The sequence below is a fragment of the Rhamphochromis sp. 'chilingali' genome (assembly GCF_963969265.1).
Source record: "Rhamphochromis sp. 'chilingali' genome assembly, chromosome: 11".
Lineage (NCBI taxonomy): Eukaryota > Metazoa > Chordata > Actinopteri > Cichliformes > Cichlidae > Rhamphochromis > Rhamphochromis sp. 'chilingali'.
Window position 1 is genome coordinate 21,589,678 of NC_137938.1, and position 7,611 is coordinate 21,597,288.

Sequence of the window (7,611 nt, forward strand, 5' to 3'; positions counted from 1 at the left end):
ACGTGATACGCTGTCATGTGTTGTAGCATGCTGAATCCTGCCTGACGCACACCTGCTGCTCGAAACCGTACATCTGTGTGTTTACGTGAAGATTGTGTGTATGGTTCCTTTCAAATGGTGCTTAAAGAAGCTTGTGTATAAGTGCTTCAGGAAAGATTCCTGAACTGAGATCAAGAGATGATCCAGTCACACGACACAAGAAGTCTACACCCACTGAGATCCTACCACTGTCAGAACAAGCCTTGACCTCAGAAGAAAATATGGACTTGACAATGAGAACAAATAGGCTTAAATGAACCTTTGCACACAATCCCCTCAAATTGAAATTTTAGAGTAAGGAACAATGTGCAGATGAATATTGGAGGATTTGTAAAAGTGACACTTTTGCATAAATACGCTTAAATACATATAAACACTGTTAAAGCACACAGATAAAGAGACCCAGAAGCTAAGAAACAAACACAAGGCAGTGTTGTATTCACACTGATACCCCAGAATCCTTTAGTGATATACAGTACACCTCCTGTTTTGGGTTAATGGTAACACTTTTCTACACTCCTCTCTCCTGTCTTTGGGCACTGGTGTGATAAGGCAGTGATGGGTTGTATTTCTTGGGCGCTCCTGGGGGGAATCCCCTGGTATAGCAGTGTGTATGTGTGTTTGTGTGCGTCCCCACAGAAAGGGAAGAATGCAACCATTGAGCGCCTGCCATTGCGCCAGCAAGCATCTCCCCCGCACCCTCACCCCCTCCCGTCCTCGCTTGCACTCTGACGTACAGTTGGAGCAGATTTGGTGACATGAAGATAAAAGCTTTCCACTGTTTCGCTCTTTCCTCTTTCTCCAGTGTCACCAGAACGCTGAGTGCCGGTGCCTTGGCTGCGGACATAGAGAGCTCATTCAAAGTGCCACAATCACTTTTTGCTTCTGTTTTGTGATAAGACAGAGTTCAGCGTGTCTTGTTGCAATATGCCCACCAGCAGCTCGGTACATGTGGAGTAAAGACGCTAGACCGCCGTATTATGCAACGGCAGTGACAAGCTGTAGTTTTTTATACAAATGAACTAACTTCCTGTGTGAGTAATCACACTATGTAGACAAGTTCTGAAGAAAAGCAGCAGTAACTGAATCTGTCAGTAATATTTTCCTTGTGGACATGAGTAAGTGACGACAGAGCAAAGGGAACTGATCAGATAAATAAGATCTTGTAGTATTTCACTTACTGCTAAGATGCGCTGGTACTGCATTAACATAATGGCCCATGACAGTATAATTTCCCAAATTAAATGGAATTTTAATGTACTTTATCGGAATCTGAAGTGAATAATATTTATCTACATAATATTTAATAATGGGGTAACAGTTAACGTTTTTACAGGAAAAAAGAATCAAGTAATTTTAAGTGCCGTGTACGGAATTTTAAGTAGTGTGTAGCTTAAGGTTTTTTACATGAAATGACACAAATAATGATGTTGTTGTGATCCTGGATCTGCCACACTGCATTTTGAGTTGTGCATTCTGGTTTTGTTTATTATTATGTTTTCTGACTAGCTCGTTCTAGTCATTTTGATGTTTCTAGCTTTCAATTCGTTTTATTTTCCATGATCTTATTCTCTGGTTTGCTTAGTTGTAGTTTCCAGTTGTTTCTGTTTGCAGTGATTGCTTATATTTGATTCCAGGAGTTTCAGTTTATCTTTTCTCCCCTTGTTTTCCCTATTGTTAAGGCTCCGTCTCTGTGTTTGGTGTTCTCATGTTTTGATCATTTCATGTTTTACTTTGCTAGTTAGCCGTCTCCTGTGTTTGGTATTTAGTTTTACTTCCCCTGTCTTGTTTTCATTTGATTCGTTTTGCCTGTTACTAATTTTGTCCCAGCTGTTGTTTTCCCCAGATTAGTTCCCAGTATATTCAAAGCCTTAGTTTGCACATGTTTGTTGTTGTTTTTTCCTCTATGTCTGCCTCTAAGTATAATAAGTATTCCCCCATCTGGATTTATTGACATTGTTTTGTTTTTGCGTGTCATGCTTTTTTTTTTTTTTACACTATCAAATTTGCTCTTGTATTCTGTTGTGTTCTTTTTTCCCATACTTTTTTTTTTTAAATTGTAGAATTTCTAAGCACAGTCATTTTAACCCTATGGTAGGGCTGCACGATTTTGCATAAAATGAGAATCACGATTTTTTGGCTTAGAATTGAGATCACGATTCTCTCACGATTTTCTTTTCCAGTATAAATATTTATTGCACTTATTAACTGCACATCAACTTCGTAACAGTTGAGACTGAACATAAAAACAATAAATAAACATAAAAACAACAAATGTCTCACGTTTTGTTGTTGCTGCAACATGTTGTACTGCTTGAAATTCCGTCTCCACCGTTGCTCGACACTGTGTGTATAGAGCAGGTAGTGCAACAATAGAAAAATAGTTGCGGGACGGCACTGTGTAGCGTTTGTCTAGGATGTTGATCATTTTCCTAAATCCCTCGTTTTGCACAGTGTTGATGGGAGCCATATCTTTGGTCAGGTGATAAGTGATAGCCTCCGTAATTTCTTTGTGCCTGCGGGAGTTCGACGGGGGAGGCGCTGTATAAGGTTCCCGTTATTGATGTTTGGGTGGTTGACCGGGACGGATTTTCTCCTGTCACTTTCTCTTCATCCCTGACGTGCTCTCCTTTGTTTTTTCCCTGTTAATTCACAGGGCACAGCTTCTGTATCACGTGGTATAAGGCTCCACCCTTGTCATTTGTTGAGCAGGAAGAGTGAGCGCTTGTTTTCATGCAGATTACGTCCCGGATCAAAATGCGGTACAATCGTCGTCGTCTTTTTGTTTGTTTTTTTATCGTTGTCATTTGGAAATGAGATCGCACATAAGTATGAATCGAGATCGCGATTTTCTAACGATTAATCGTGCAGCCCTACCCTATGGCTAATTAAAAGTAGCGAACCACTTTAAACGCACATCCCAAAAGAGATAGATAGAATGGCACCCTCACATACAGGATGATTACAATGTTGCTGGATATCTGATCAAATTTGCTCATTAGGCCTCATTGACACAGGCCTAGAGGCGGGTGGGTGTTCCCTCAAAAGCTTCCGGTCGATGAAAACTGCGCATTCTCCCCGACTGGTTGGCGAGTGATTGCTGGCAGTTCTGATGTAAAATACCGTGTTGCACTGAAAATCTCAATGTGATTTAATTTGGATGATAGCAAATCAACAATAATTTGCATGGAAGATACTGATATGTCTGCGAACACTTGCCAAATACTCGCTGAGCTCAAGAAAATCATGATGTTTAATCAATTTTACATCGAGTTATAAAGGTCATACAGTTATGAGAGACTTTGAACATGTTTTTAAAAATTGTTTAAAGACAGAAAACAATAGAAATTATGTTTAAAAATGGGTTAAAAGCTAAAGTCATTCAGCGATTCATTGTTTATTTCATTCTTTGTTAAAGTGGTATTATGAGCGATCTGCACAGTGGTCTGAATCTGGTAGCGTGAGATTAATTGCTTTTATCTTCTCCTCCCACTTATCTCTTAGAAATCTATACATTTCTATCATCTAGACAGAGCCCTGACTAGCGAATGAGGGAAATTCTGCGTTTTCCACATTTCATGAAGCCATATGCAAATTGCACTAAATAGTATATGTTTAAATTATTTGATTCAACTAAGAGTCCTCAATGAGGAAACACTGCTTTGTCCCTCTGGTGAACATTTCTCCCCTTTTTAGTGGCTTAGCATTACATGTGTGATTCAAAGCAGAAGTGGAGATTGTTATGCTTTTGTTTCAGAAGGCAGAGCTTTTTCTTGGAAAGAAACCTCCATTTCTGGATTGCACTACTGCTCTGCTAATAGTTGGCAAGATCATGCAAACTAGTGGTGACCACAGCAATCTGCTAGCATCAAACATTTATTGTAGATTTTGTTATGTTCAATTTGGGGTTTGCACTGACACAAAAACCAAAGAAAAAAAATCAACTATGAGTTTGCTCCATTGTTATAAGATCACATGGCTCTACACCCTGTGACATTTGTTCATTTTTTTTTCTTGTATGTAATAAAGAGAGAACAGTCCTTATCATGTTTTATATGTAATATAAAAGGGCATTTGATTACCAATTCTGTTCCCAAAAATATAATTACATTCAGATTCTGATAAAATACAATGAATTTCAATTTAATTGTAGGGAAATTACACCCTTAGTTGTGGGCTGTGTTATAAAGATTGTGGCAGAAGATTTTTGCTATTTATGAAAATTGATCACTTCGTTTACTTTTTAGCTGGAGCTCAGTCTGGATTCATTTTTTGCTTCCCAAAAACTGCAAATTTCCAAGAAAATACTTGCTTTTGCTTTTTTTTGTCTGAAGAAAAAAAAAACAACAGAATAATCAACTACAGCATGAGATGCAGTGAGAGAACGCCAGGACATGTGACAGCGGGCAAGAAGAGGTCCATTTAAAAAAAAAAAAGACTTGAGGTATAGTAGTATTGGTAACTGCACATCCTTTTTTCTGTTCCACCTGTCTTTTCAGCCACAGCCAAGTGTTAAATTAGGACTTTCTATTTCTGGTGTAACCATAGAATGGGGCAGCAATGAGGTCACAAAGGTGCCAAAGGAAAAAATATATATATCTTTAGGGATGTAGGATGTTTCCTTTTTTGTATGGTTTACTCACTTCACTATCTAGCTGGCTGATGAGGGATCTTGTGTTTCAGGTGAAACACAACTACAGGCTTGAGTTCACTTCAGTTCAAACAGTCACATTGTGCGGATAATTTAGCAACAGAACGTGAACCCTAATACGTAAACAATTCAATTTTAGGTTTGTAACTTTGGCTCTGGTTACAGTTAAGCCTGGTGTTAAACGCGTATTAGCTGTTTTGAGTACAGTGAGTCTTTGGGGAATGAATGCAAATCAATGCAACGTCCTCCTAAGTGACAAAATAAGTGGCTGTGCGAGTGTGACTGAGTGTGAGTGAGTCACCTGATGCCCGACGCTGGCGGACGCAGTTGATTACCCACACATCCAATTCTATTAAAAGGACACGGTCATAATCTCTAATCTCTTCCAAGTCTGGCGGAATAAGAGAGCAGGTTAATCTGGATTACACGTCAGGACCGTGAGCTCACAGCCCAGGCAGCTGATGTGCCAACGAGCCAGGAACAGGAGAAAAATAATGAACACTAACATAAAGATAGCTATAAAATGAGTTTACGCTATATGATTCATACCTGAAGATAAAGACAGTAGAAATGACCAGTAAATTAATTTGCATATGGCGGCACTAGTGCAAAACTTCATCCCCCACCCCCCGAAAGTAGAGGGAATTTATTAGAGGGAATCCCAGCTGAGAAAAGACAAAGAACAACACAAGACATGCAGAAGAAGAACAACTTGTGATCTATGCCATATGGATATGTATGTAGGATATCATCTAGTAATAAGCTTATGATTTACAGAAGATTTGAATACGAGGAACACACAAAAAACATGTGCATTCTTCAAGGTGCATTAAGACACCTGCACTGTCCAGGCACTCATCTGAACCAGAGCAAACCTCCCACCCACCCGCCCGCCCAATTAAATGGAAGAACATAAGTTTAAACAAGCATGAATTGAGTGGAAATGTGAATTAAGAGGGGAGGTTTACGCATAAATCACAACTCTAATGAGCCTCTGGATGGCTGTGGTCTGGTGGCATGTGATCTGTATACCCTGCAGCTGTGATCGTGGCACAAAGGGACTGCCAAAGACTTTCAAAAGTAAAAGTATTAATCACCAGTCACAGTTGAGCAGGCTACAAGCAAAAACTTGGCAACTGGCAGGAATGTCGGATGTCCTGCACATTTCACTGCATAACCTACATACCTTCGAGAGGAATTGGAAGGGAGGGAGGGAGTTTGGGACCGACGATTTGGTGGACAAGCAAGGCTTTTCTTTACATGCACACATGGTTTCCAAGCAAGTGTTTTGCGCGCCCCCCGCAATTTCATGACTTTTATGAAAAACATCCTCTAGTTGACAACTTTTCATCCTCACCACTCAAAAGTGGTTAAAGCTCCCCTGCAGCAGCAGCAGCGGTTTTGCCTCAGCTGATACGCCTCGTGTGAGGAGAAGCAGCAGCAGCAGCGGTGCTGTGCTGTGCGAAGCTGCAAAGCCATCACATATACAAACCTGTTGACTGTGTCTGTCTGACGACCTGACGGCTATTTATCTTCACATCTACGGTCTTTTCCACCCTGTTTCCCCCGCAGTGAGTGAGAGTGACAGAGAGAGAGCCTGTGCTGTACTGGAACTTTCTCTCTGGGTATGCCTGCTCTACTCTATCAGCTGACTGAAAAACTATCCGGCTAAAATAACAGGTTAACACTGAGTGTGCTGTTTTTGGGGAGCCGAAACTCATTTTCAAACTGCATCCCGAGGCTTCTTTAGCCGAATAAAAACGGGGTCACACTTTACGGCTAAAAATACCTGTCTATAGCTATATTTGGCTTGGCTGGATCACAATCACAACGCTAAAATAGTCGGGCCCGCCCGACAATGAATAGGATGTCGGCTATCTCACTGTCTCCGTCGGCCAAGAGCTAAAATTAGCAACAAGGCTTGCGTCAATCACGAGCCTCAGTGCGTCAAGGCATTCCCCGCCCCCAGGGGCTGATCATTGGTCGGAATTAGCACGTTGACTGAAAAATGCGCGCCTTGTGATTGGCGGTTGAGAATTATTATTCCCGGCGTCTCCGGAGGCGTTTTTTAATTTTGAGGTTTGAGAGCGCGCAGAAGCGAAACTGATAGCTGCTTCTCACATCCCGTTCAGTGTCTGCTGCCTTCGCTGGCTGCTGACAGTATTTCCCTACTCAAGACCACATTAGCCTCTCCACAGTTTTAAATGTGAGTTTCAAAATTAGAGAGAGAGGGATTTAAGTCCACTCCAATGCCATCCTGGCTGAGCTTTTTATGTTTTATTGCTATACAGACATTAATAAATTATATATTTGACTTCCAGTTTCACAAATCAGGTCATTTCACCAGTCTTCAAAACTGTAATCAACAAATTTTTGCGCATATATTTATTTTAAAACATATTTTTTTTAAAAACAGCCTTAGCTCATCCAGCTCAACCCACTTAAAATATCCATGTATCAGGGCTTTTCTTGATGTTGTTATCTTTTACCAAAATAAGGCTGTGGGATATTACCTTTTTGTGGGATATTACCCGTTTTTAAAACATATTTATCTGCATTTCTCTTGGAAAAATAACCCAGTTATAGTCTGAGCTTTAGGTGGTGATTTTTCATTTAATGCCTTTGCCTGAAAATTGTTTTCAGACTATGGGCATGAAGCCTGGTGAGACATGCAGACACTAAAGAAATACAGAGTGAACCAAAGTCAAAATAATATGATTTTATTTGCAGCCAGAATAAACACAATTTTGCTAAAGGCTCTCCCTTTTGTGTTAATCGTTAATTCAAAAAACATAAAAGTATGGTTGTGTGGGTTGGCTCCTTCCCTGTTTCTGAGGGGTGTAAAAAGGGGTGTAAAAAGCCAGGAAAAGTTTGAAAACCACTACCTTAAACAAATGCTTGGAAATGAACCTTAGAGAAGC